At 32.7% G+C, this 12733-nt stretch overlaps 1 long non-coding RNA gene across 1 annotated transcript; it reads left to right on the forward strand.

Moving 5' to 3' along the window:
* The first annotated feature begins 1745 nt into the window (after nucleotides 1-1745).
* LOC131179069 (uncharacterized) lies at nucleotides 1746-4160 on the forward strand. The gene is made up of 3 exons (XR_009148068.1): nucleotides 1746-1996; nucleotides 3463-3526; nucleotides 4145-4160. It is a non-coding gene; the product is annotated as an uncharacterized LOC131179069 (long non-coding RNA).
* The last annotated feature ends 8573 nt before the right edge of the window (nucleotides 4161-12733 follow it).

The following is a 12733-nucleotide window of genomic DNA, read 5'->3' on the forward strand; positions in this document are numbered from 1 at the left end:
GATTGCTAATTGTATTAAATGAGGTAAAGTAGTCATTAGGACTTATGTCTCCATTGTAAATAGAATAATAATACCTTGCATAATAAATGGCACATGAGAGGGAATAATGTGAATTATAAACACTTGTTCTCATCATGAGAGAAAAGAAGAATGTTTGAGTACAATGGTACATGAAAACAACTGATATGAATTGTGATCAATATGGATGATAAAATGAATGTATAAATTATGTAGAAATGTGATTTGGAAAATTTTGCTTCCATCATAACTAGAACTAAAATATTATAAAATATAAATAAAACTTATAATGAAATAATGAAACATAAGAATACTTAATGGTACTATTGTGCCCATATATTGCCTAGACACATGTGTCAGATTAGATAGATTGGCATGCCAATAAGGGATTATTTGAGCAGTACTGCGTAAGGTTTTATGCCTGTATTTATAGCTTTATGCCTGATTATTTGTTACCATGGTTTTTCATCCATATTGATTGCATACGTGGTTGACATTCTGTATTTCACGTCCCATGGTATGACAGCCCGAGACACCACGGTGTCCAGTGCCAAGGACCCGCTTATCCAGTTTAGTCAGCCTGTCATAGGTTACTTGGGCAGTGAAATTTATTGAAATAAGTTAAAAATATTAGCAATTAAAAATATTAGAAATTAAATAAATGAGTAAGAAGACCATAAATAAATTAGATTAGCTGTAAGAATTTATTTATTAGAAGGACTTGAAATGAGCTAGATTAGTTATAAAAATTTTAATTATTATGAAATGATCTAAGACAACCTAGAAAGTATTGAGGAAGTAATAAAAAGATTAGCAAAAGAATTATAACTTAAATAAATATTACAGATGTGTCTTACATAATAATATATGCATAAATTAACATTTTTAGATTATCTTATATTATACATTATTACTGTAAATTTATGAACTAAGCACCTCCAAAGAGGACTAAATTAGGATAAAAGATATTTAATTTTAGAAATCTCATATGAAGTATAATTAAATCTTAATTATCTGAATTATGATTTTATTTCTATCTTTATCTGTATATTATTTTTTTTGTTATATTATTGAACCACTAAGCAGCAATGCTTATCTCAATGTGTAACACCCCCGTTTGCATAGCCTGGTATATTTCACTGTTCCGGTGACCGGTGTCGGTCCGGACAATTAATGGGATTAGGGCCACACTTAAGACAACTTGAGAAGCCATAAACACAAATAATTAGTAATGTTTAATTAGTTAACTATAAATAAGAAAAACAGAACATAAGAGGTTAAACGAGCCGAGAGTCACAGCGATGAGTGACCTCCTCGGGAACGACTGCGAAGTCATTTTAAACTCAAATTTCGAACCGTAAAAAGTGACGTTGCGGTCCTTAGGACCCTTATGAACACAGTGGAAAAGAGAAAATCACGAAAAAGAACTGTTAAGCCAGTCAAATAATTAGGTCAGGGAGCCGGAAGAAATATTGGATTATTTGCAAACCGGGATGAACCGGTGAGGGGCGATTTGGTCAATTGACCCCGAGAGCTGACTCCTGACCTAACTGTCAAATAAAATCGAAGAAAAGAAAATTTCGGAATAGAGAATTAAATTAAAGAACTAATAGAAAAAAATAAATAAAAAAAAAGAGGAAGAAGATGGAAAAGTCAAAGTTGATGACATCATGAATGATGTCATAAACAAATTAATTTAGTGAATTATTAAATTGGGAATTGTGGTCTTCCATAAGATAAAGAAAAGAAAAGAAAAAAAAAATTAAAACACAAATCTTCTTCTTCAAAAAAACGTCACTCTCTCTCTCCCACACCAAAACCACCATGAAAGCTCATTTTTGAGCTTGAAGAACCAAAATCCAACCATGGCCAATTGTCCTACCATAACTAGAAGTTGTTTGGACAACTAGGAAAGAGGATTCAAAGAAAAGAAAGAAGAAAAATTTGAAGAAAAGGGAGAAGAAATTCTGCACACAAGGTTAGTAAACTAAACTTGAATTGTTAGTTGATTTAGTTATGTTTATAGCTTAATTAACCTAGGAATATACTTAAAATGAAAAGAAATTAATGGTGGGAGGATTAAAGACAAATTCATCCAGCTAGGGTTTTGATGTGTGTGTATGAATTTGATGGACTTAAAGGTGTGTATGAGTATATGAACCTTAAGTAGTTGAGTTATTATGGTTTAAGGCTTTGAAAGTAGTTAAACACAATGAATTAGTGAGATTAGGGTTTGAATGTTAGGGTTAGTGAACTAAAATTTGAAGAAATGCATAAATGGCATGTTTAACCTATTGTGACATGAATTAATGGTCAATTATGACCAAATAAGTTGTGTGGGAATGGTGGAAAATTTAGCTAAATTCGTAGGTCAATGGTCATGTTGCTGGCAGCATGACCAAACCTACTTTGAAGGACCAAAACTCAAATTTTACAAGCCTAATGGATATGCCACCAATTGAAGATGAAAATAGACATAAAAGAGCACAACTTTCATTAAGGAACCATGACCAAAAACTGACCAAAAGTTGGTGAAACAATCGACCAAAGTGAGTTGATAGCAGGCTGCCTCAAGATTAAACTGACCAAATGAACAGTAACTGTTCATTTGGTCATAACTCGAGCTAGGTAGGTCAAATTGACCTGAAATTTTACCAGCAATTATATATGATATAGACCTAAAACTTTCATGAAGAACACCAACCCAAATTAGGCCATTAACCCTTTCAAAATCATTGAGCAAAATTAAATTACTGTACTGCAACTCTGCAGATTTTCAGTTGAGCAGCAATGTTTGGATAGCTATAACTCCCTCTAGAAAACTCGAATTTAGGCGATTCTTGAACCGATGGAAACGTAAGACATAGTACAACATTTCATATGAAGAAAGTGAGACCAAATTATGAACTTAACTTGATCAAATTATTAACCAAAGTTGGACCAAAAATCTGCCAGCACCAAAATCTCAAGATGAACAAAGACACTTGAACAGTAAACTTATTTTGGCCATAACTTGAGCTACAAAACTCCGATTGAGGTGATCCAAAAATGAGAATACACTTAAGACAATAAGGAACATTTTCTATGAAGGAAGTTTTGTCAAATTCCAACAGTAGATCGACCAATGAAACAGTGCAACTTCGGAGAACCAAAACCGAAAATTGGCAATTTTGCCAAAATGACCTAAGCTTTAAACAAATGACCAAAACCAACAAGTTTGGTGACCAAAATGTGGTATGTGGGTGAAGTTGGAGTTCCCATACCTATTAATCCTTAGAAAGTCAATTATTTGACTTAAATAGTGCAGTGAATAGTAACCCGAAACACAAAATTTCGAGAACGTCGAATTTAACACGTTAGAAATAGGTAAATGCGAAGTTAAAATTCATTTTGGGATTTATGTTAAGTTCTAGTACTGAAACATTGTCAAATTTTGTGTTTCAGTTGAAAAGAATATCGGGAAGGAACCCGAGGAAACGAGTCGAGGCTAAGGGACGACTCGCTTGAGGTTTGTGCACAATAAACCCTATTTAAGCATTTTATCCTTGAAAAATTGATTTATTACGCATTATGAATTTATGAACTTTTGTGTTGCCACCTTGCGATCAAATTGTAACTTTGGAAATGGATTGATTTTTGTATGCAATATTTGAATGAAATGTTTGAAATGAATTTTTGATTCACACTTAGCATGACAGTTACTTATTATTCCTCCTCCATTTATGGGGTTGAGATCGTTTATTTTCCTCCCTCTGGCTTGCCAGTTGAGGTTGTAGATCGGATGAGTACTCATTAGCTAGCTAGCCACCTCCCTCATTGGTTTCGATTAATGGGGTTGAGATTGCTTTGTCGTGGTGTACAACACGGCATTGATCGGAAATTTTGTGTCATGGCTTAAGTTGTGTATGACTTTGGCAACACTGTGTTTATGCAATTGTTTGACTAAACTGTTGTTTAATATATTATTTGACAAATGAGTTGTTATGAGCTTGATATTTGTGAAATGTGATTGTGAAGTATTCAAATTATGTTTCATCAATAAATGATTTATGTATCACATTTTAAATCTTTATTGTGCACCACTGAGTATGTTTATACTCAAGATAGTTTAATTTCTTATCATGAGATAAAAGCAAGGAGAGAAAGCAGAGTGAGTCGGAATTGACAAGATCTTTTGATCCCTTTTTTATGCAGGTATTATTTTATACCCTTATGGTTATTTTGATGTAAATCTGTAATGTCATAAGTATCAATGTAAATTGAGCAGTTGTAAATAAACTATAATAATATTATTTTAGATTTTCTTACAGAAATTTAATATTTGTACATATGGATTTTTACGCCTTATGTTTTGTGAATGGAATTATAGAACCTACTGAGTTGACAAATTTGACTTGGATTGTGAAACTGTTTTGAAATGGATTGACTTGAGTTGAATTGTGAATTATTGGAGGTTGGGAGTTGTAAAATAGTTTTGGAAGTGCTTTTTACAGGTATTTGAAGAACTGGTTTCTCAAAATACAGAGGGAACTCTGTCAAAATTTTTATAAAATTTGCGACAAAATTTGAATGGACAAAAATTTTTACTAGTATTTAAACTTTGAATAAATGGGTTTTAATTCTTACCAAAATGCTCACCACTACCAAAATGTAAGAAAATTGTTTTAAAATCCCTTGTAGGGTACTTAATGAGTTATCGGTAGGTGAAGTTCGGTAGTTCATTAAGTATTCTACGGGAGCATGCTATGCCTTACGGAGGGGTAAGGTGTGACACAATGGATTTGTTTCCTTGCATAGGTACTAAAGATAAAGCCCAGTAGACATTAGACTAGGATTTTGGAGTTTTGATCTGCAGAGTGTCCAAGGTTGTCACCTCCTCAACAATGCATATAGATAGGGCCCATATAAGTCATATGATGTATTTTATATATCACAAATATTTCCTATGTTGCAATGTGACTATTAAAATGTAATTAATATGTATGTGATATAAATTAATAAATTGGCTATTTCATATGTAATTAATTTGTATATCATGTAAATTATGAATTTATGTAATTAGTGTGTAAATCATGTATCTTAATGAAATTTGAGAATTTTTATATATGAATTAAGCATGAATAGAATATTTTGGGAATGAGTATGTAATGAAATACTCAAATGATATTTGAATTATTGATATGATTATGACATGCATGAATAAGATTATTACTGGAAATTTTTATTAAAATTTTTAAACAGGTAAACAGTGAAATACGTCAAATGGTAATAAAATAGGGAAAACTCCATCAGTTTCTCCTTAGACTATAATTTATTTTAAAATATAACGAGTTCAAAATTTTTAAAGGAATAAAGTAAGATAAGGAAGGGTGCTTCGATACCAAATGTAGGACACCTTGCTCGGCTATACTGTAGACCGGGTAGGGGGTGTTACAATGTTATTAGAAATAAGGCTACATTAGTAGCTTAAGGATATAATTGGGAGGAAGGTATTGATTTTGATAAGACTTTTATTCCAGTTGCTAGAATTGAAGCTATTAGAATATTGTGTGCATTTGCATGTTATAAAAATTATATGTTATATCAAATGGATGTTAAGAGTGCATTCTTGAATAGTTATATTGATAAAGAAGTTTATGTTGAACAACCTCCAGGTTTTAAAAACTATGAATTTCCTAATCATGTTTATAAACTCACTAAGGCCTTATATGGATTGAAGCAAGCCCCTAGAGCTTGATATGAAAGGCTTAGTAAGTTTCTTTTAGATAATGGTTTTCAAAGAGAAAAAGTAGACAACACACTCTTCACTAAGACACACAAGCATGATATGCTTATTGTTCAAATTTATGTTGATGATATTATTTTTGGTGCTACTAATGCGTCTCTATGCAAAAGCTTCTCTAAGATGATGCAAAATGAATTTGAGATGAGCATGATAGGTGAACTTACCTTTTTCCTTGGACTACAAATTAAGCAACTCAATGGTGGCATCTTTATTAATCAATCCAAGTACATCAAAGATATGCTAAAGAAATTCAAGATGGATGATTTGAAGAGTATTGGAACTTCTATGAGCTCCACCATCAAGTTGGAAAAGGATGAAAAAGGTAAAGATGTTGATCAAAAGCTATTTAGAGGTATGATTGGCTCACTTTTATATTTAACTACATCTAGACCCAACATTTATTTTAGTGTGTGTTTGTGTGCTTGGTTTCAATCTTGTCCCAAGGAATCTCATCTAATTGCTGTTAAAAGGATTTTCAAATACCTCATTGGCACACACTCAATTGGTTTATGGTATCCTAAATGCGACACATTTGATCTAGTTGGATATAGTGATTCTGACTTTGTTGGACGTAAATTAGATAGAAAGAGTACTTTGAGTACTTGTTAATTCCTAGGTCATGCTTTGGTGTCTTGGCATGGTAAGAAACAAAACTTCTATAGCTTTTTCTACTGCTGAAGCAGAATACATTGCTGCAAGAAGTTGTGTTGCTCAAATTCTATGGATGAAGCAACAATTAGAAGATTTTGGTATAAAGGTTGATCATGTTCCTATAAGGTGTGATAACATTAGTGCCATCAACCTAACAAAAAATCCAGTCCAACACTCTAGATCAAAGCACATAGAAATAAGACATCACTTTATTAGAGATCATGTTCAAAATGGTGGCATTGAGTTTGAGTTTGTTCATATAGAACAACAACTTGCAGACATTTTTACAAAACCCCTAAATGAGGAAAACTTTTGTAGGATTAGAAGGGAACTTGGCATGAGTGAAGCTATTGAATGATATTTGCTGCTTTTGATATGAATTTGGTGCATAATTTGGTTGAATATGTTGTTAGTGCTATATTCTGCGTATATATATTTTTAGTTAACTACTTTCTCACTACAGTTGTCTAGTTTTATACCTATATAATATTTAGCCAACTAGGTTTCAAAATTAGTTAACTAATTTTGCTTCTGTGTACATTTGAGAAAATGCGCCTGTTTTAAAACTACTTTCTTTCTAATGGGTATTTTCGCTCTCTTTACAATTTATTTTCATAAATATACCATTAAGCACGGTTAAGCTCTTTTTATGTCTTTAAAGGGTAAAATTGGGTTTTGGCAAAAAGGGATTCCTGGTTCTCCATGATAAACTGACATAATTTCAAATTTTGAAAATTTTTTTGGCAACTGCTACATATCATTTTAATCAATCTCTCAAAAACTCCCTCATTTCCTGCTGCAAATTAATTCTCCACTCTCTTAGAAACCTAAATTTCTCTCAAAACCAGAAATCACCAATTCTCCTTCTCAAAATCCCTAAACGATAAAATCTCATTCTTCCTCAAGGTGCTACTTCTCACTAAAATTCTCCAAGAATCGATGGCAAGTGTAAAATAAGTGGCTACCAAACCTCGAAAATTCATGGGTGATGCTATGAAGGCTACAAGAAGAATCGAAAAGGAAACAGAAGAAGAAACTGAAGTTGAAAGTAGCGATGAAGAAACAGAGACAATGGCAGAGGTAGAGAGAAAAAGAAAAGGAAAGGGTATTGCTAGGTCAGAACCTTCTAAGAAAAAGAAGAAAATGAAAAAGGCTCCTGCTTCAAAACCCTTTATGCAACAGAATATTTTCAAGCCAAGGTACATTAAATGGGATTCATTTTCTGATTTGCCTTCTGAATTTGAAGATTTATTTACTTTTCAAGGCTGGATGGAATTTTCTAAGTTGAATGAATATTATTATCTGTATTTAATTCAAGAATTTTATGGGAGTATGAAAGAAGTTGTTAAAGGAGAAAGTTTTAGTGTGAAAGCTAAGAAGAAAAGTCAGATTATTGATGTAGATTTCTTAGCCTCTGTTTTGAACCTACCGAATGATGGAAATAGGATTGGAACCTTCAAAGATACTAAGAAGCTTGAAGGATATGATGAAAAGGCATTTCAATTGTCAATTTTTTCAGAGGGTACATTCGAAAATGAAATGACCAATATCAGTTTAGTGCCTCAAAATTTTAGGATTATATAATCCTTCATTCGATATTTGCTCAATCCTAGAAATGGTAGTCATTCATATGAAAATAGCCTTGATTTATGTATCATATGGCACTTAATCAATAAAATCATATTCAATTTGCCATTTTTTACTTTCAAAGTGATTGCTAAGTCTAGTAAGCATAGAAGGTTGCCATATGCTATGCCTTTAACTTTGTATTTCAAGCTATGGGAGTTGATCGGAGCAAAGAAAAGAAGTTTAGCAATCCTATCCCCTTTAAAGAGATATTCAAGGCTGATGATGGTAGGAAAAGGAGTAAGAAAGAAGAGAAAAAGCAAGAAGAAGAGACTGAGATTGAGATTGAATCTGGATCAAAATCAAACTCTGAAACAGAATCAGATATCCCAATAAGTAAGTTGAAAAAGAGAAGTTCTAAGATATATGAAGGGGAAAGCTCTAAAAAGAAAGAGAAAATAAAGCTAAAAATGTCAGATTTTATGAAAATAAGTAAAACAAATCTAGAATTTATAAAGGAAATCAAAGAAATGAGTGGACTGAGCTTGAGTATTATAGAAAAATCTCATGAATTGCAGAAGGGAATTATGGCTGACCAAAATGCAAAGATGGATATGTTGATTAATGGATTGGATAGACAACGATGGTTCATGAAGAAGATGGCTCAAATGCTATTTGATGAATCTTTTGGGAAGTTTGGAGATTTTGGAAGCTACCCACAGGGTATTGTTGGTCCTAACAATGCAAAGGCTGCTAGACCAAGTAGAGTAAAAATTTCTGAAGTGGAAGAAGAAGAAGAAGAGGAGCATGTAGAAACTATTGAAAAGGAAAAAGAAGAAAGTAAGCTAGCTGAGGTTGAAAAAGTAGAGAAAAATGATGAGAAGGAAGAAACTGCAGAAGAGAAATTAGAAGCAGAACAAGAACCTGACAAGGAAACATCAAAAGAATCCTCCTCATCTCATACTAAAAGCAACAACAACAGTGAGAATGGAAAAAGTGGAAGCAGAAATGGTTCACGATAGGAAGAGGAGAAGGAAGATGCTGGCAATAAGGAAGAAGAGCAGTCACAAGACCCATCCTCTGATCAACCAAACCTTGCTCCTATTACCTCTCAACCAGTACCTAAATCATCCATCTCCTTACCCACGCAATATGGCCCAAGAAGAAACAAAGCACAAGCCAGAAAATCTGTTCTACCCATTCCTCCAAAAATCCAAGCAACCATACCTGAAAAAGACCCCCCCAAGAAGAAGAAACAAGCCAAAGCTATTGATCCTACTCACCTTAGGAGACGTGGTAGGATTCTTAGCAACAAGGATAAACCTTGAGATTTTTTAAATATGATTTATGACTATTAAAGTTGTATCCTTTTGTTTTTCTTTCATAAAGGGAAAAATAAGGGAAAATAGGAAAAAAAAATCTATCTTTTGGTTGATATCAAAAAGGGGGAGAAATTAGGAGAAGATAGGAAAATGTTTTAACTGACAGAATGTTTTTAGTTAAGTAGGTACAAACTGGGTACATTTTTAGTTAACTAATTTTGTTCAGTGGTTGTATGGTTCATATTCTGATATAGATATTTTGGACTTATTTTGGAAAGTTATTGAAGTTATGATGATGCTCTTTTATGATTGACTTATGGTTGATATATACTATATATGATGATTGAATTGATCTTGGAAATTGTTTAACATGTTACTTATATTGTTATCTTCAAAATGCTTTGAATATCAAATTGAGGGGGAGCTATTTTATAGCTTCTCAACTTTATTGCATTTTGAATGATCATGTGCAACATATAAGGGGAGCTTGTCTCAAAGTAAGTTCTTGCATACATGACATATGTAGATAGTTATACAATTAAATTTTTATGATCTTCATAGATTCATTAAGTTTTGACATCATAAAAAAGGGGGAGATTGTAGGCCCCGTATAATGAGCTTGGTTTTGATGATAACAAAACTTAATGAAATATACATTAACCCTTTGTGCATAAGTATTTGAAGTGATTTTATAGGTCATGATATGCAAAGACATTGATGGAAGGACTATTCTATTGAAATGGCTGATATAAAAGGAGATTATTATCTTGTATAACACAAGACGAACTAAAGTCCATGAAGAATTATGATAGAAATTAAGTCCTTAGGTCCATTGTACAAGATTAGAGAAATTATGTCATTTAAGACCTAAAATCAATTTTTTTTTTTAGATTCAAGAGTTTAGAAAGTGTTTTTATATCATTTCTAAGGTTTTTGAATGGCCAAAATAATTTTTACAACTTTCCTTCAAAACTCAAATTTTCAAAATTTAAGTTAGATAGTGGTGAAATTAGTTAACTCATTGCAAAAATTAGTTAACTAGTTTTATTATCTAAAATTTTCTATCTTACAAAACTAGTTAACTAAATTTTAGTTAACTATTTTCATGCTCTGACCTGACACAATTTTGCTGCATGACTTTCAAAGAAGTAACGGCTAGTTTTTCGAAAATTAAAGAGCCATTAGACACACTCTCCAGCAGACATTTTTAACAATGAAAAGCACCTATAAAAGGCATCATTTACTACAATTTTACCTAATGAAAGTGTTCCTATTCATTGAGAATTTATTATGTTATTTTTAAAGCTTTCATTCAAATACTCTTGAGCTTGAGTGGCAAATCTTCTCTCTTAATTATTTAGCATTAAATTTTGTATCTGAGAGTTATTGAGAGTGATTTCATCTACACCAAAACCTATAGAAGGTTGTGTAAGTGTGAGGACACACTTGTGAAAGGTTTTCAAGAACCTTGTAAAGCTTGTGGAAGGTTTTCAAGTACCTTGTAAAGCTCATGGTCTTTTATGGGAAGCAAAGACATTGCAAAGGTTCTCAAGCACCTGGGAAGCTTGCTAAGATTGTAAAGGCTTTGAATCTTACCTGTTGAAAAAGATCAAATAGTGGAGTGACTCTTAAAGTGGGACTTTGGGAAGAGTAGATGTAGGCTAAGAGAGCCAAACCACTATAAACATTATGTTTGATTCTCTTCTTCTCTTAACTCTTTAATTTTCAGCACTTTGTTTCTCTAATTATTTTGAGAATTTTTTTTGTTGAGTTAAATTGAGCTTGAACAATTAAACCTGCAAATTTTAATTTATATGTGAAAAGATACACTTGATATTAAGTGATTATTTTGTGTATGAGCTGATATTTGTGCATAACTTGTTTGATCACTTAAATTACATCTTAAAAACAGAGTTATACACATACATAGAAGTGCAAAGCCACAATTTTTCATTAAGTCTTGAGCAAGGACTGAAAAATTGCCTAAAGTGTCTAATTCACCCCCCCTCCCCCTCTTGGTCACTTTTTTTGGGACAACAGCCAAAGAAATCTATAACAGACTGTTAAAACTGGATACACAAGAGTATACTAGTTAAACACCCCATGTGCCTATCAGGTATACATTGGTCTAGCATAAAGCCAGCGGGAAGGCATAAAAGCCAGTATAATCTGTTAGGCAAAATTTGCCAGTGGGCAGGCATAAAGCCAGAAGAATAATCATGTCAAGCATACATTGTCTATCCATGATCACTCATGAAGTAGGCTTGAAAGCCATGGGCAGTACTGCATTTGTGGTCCCTAATTGACATGTCAATCGATCCAACTCATACACATAAGTCTAGGCATACAAGGGCAATTTTAACATCATTATACTTATTATTTAATTTCATGTGTTATTCATGCTCATAGCATTAGTACACTATTCATAGTAGGAACATTATTCATGTGGTTCATGTGATCAATAATCCATTTATGTCAAGTTCTTATTACATTTCAAGTTATTTATGAAAGTTTAATAAATTTCCAGAATTGATGTTTCAGTTTGGCATTACTTTCTTCATGAAAGTTGTTCCCCTATGTTTGAACTTTAATTCCCTTTTTGAATCATTCAATTTGAGGTTTTGTAGCTCTAGTTATGATCAAATTACCAAGGACTGTTTCAGGGCACTAAACCCTACACTTTCCATGTTTCTAAAATTTCACTAAGTTTTTCCAACAAATATCTGAGCACTTTAGGCTCAGAATTGGCTTTAGATCCCTTAGAAAAAGTTTTAGGCCTTTTTCTTAGGCTTCCAAATCTTTTTGAATCACTTCATTTGGAGTTTTCTAGAGAAAGTTATGGCCAAATAACCATTCAGAGGTCATAAGGCACATTTGCTCTAATTCAGGAAATCGAGCATTATCATTTCTAAATTTCTCTAACAATTTTCCTAAGTTGCCTTAGAATCTGGGTTCAGGTAAAAAGAGAGAAATTGTATTTCTATGCCTTATGGAAATTTTAGCTTTGGAATTACCTCAATTGCAATTTTGTAACTCTAGTTATGGCAATTTTTCCAAAACTGGTTGGATACCTAAATGTCTAGGATTTCAGGTTTAATCTAGAACCAGGATAGGTTTTATAGACTAAGTTTGTCTAGCAATTTGGTTGAGTTAATTTGGCTCTAATTTCTTCATATGAAATGTTCTCCTATGTCTCAGGTTTCCATAGGTTCAAGAATCATGTCAATTGGAGTTTTCTATAGTGAGTTATGGCCAATTTACCAAACATTGTTCATATGGTCATTTCTACAGGTCCAAAATGTGTCATTCCGGATTCAAGCCTAATTTAGGGCAACCTTCCTTCATGACATTTCTAGAATTATGTCTTGGGTTTCATCTCCAATTGGCCTCA

The sequence above is a fragment of the Hevea brasiliensis genome, chromosome 4 (assembly GCF_030052815.1).
Source record: "Hevea brasiliensis isolate MT/VB/25A 57/8 chromosome 4, ASM3005281v1, whole genome shotgun sequence".
In the NCBI taxonomy this organism is placed as follows: Eukaryota; Viridiplantae; Streptophyta; class Magnoliopsida; order Malpighiales; family Euphorbiaceae; genus Hevea; species Hevea brasiliensis.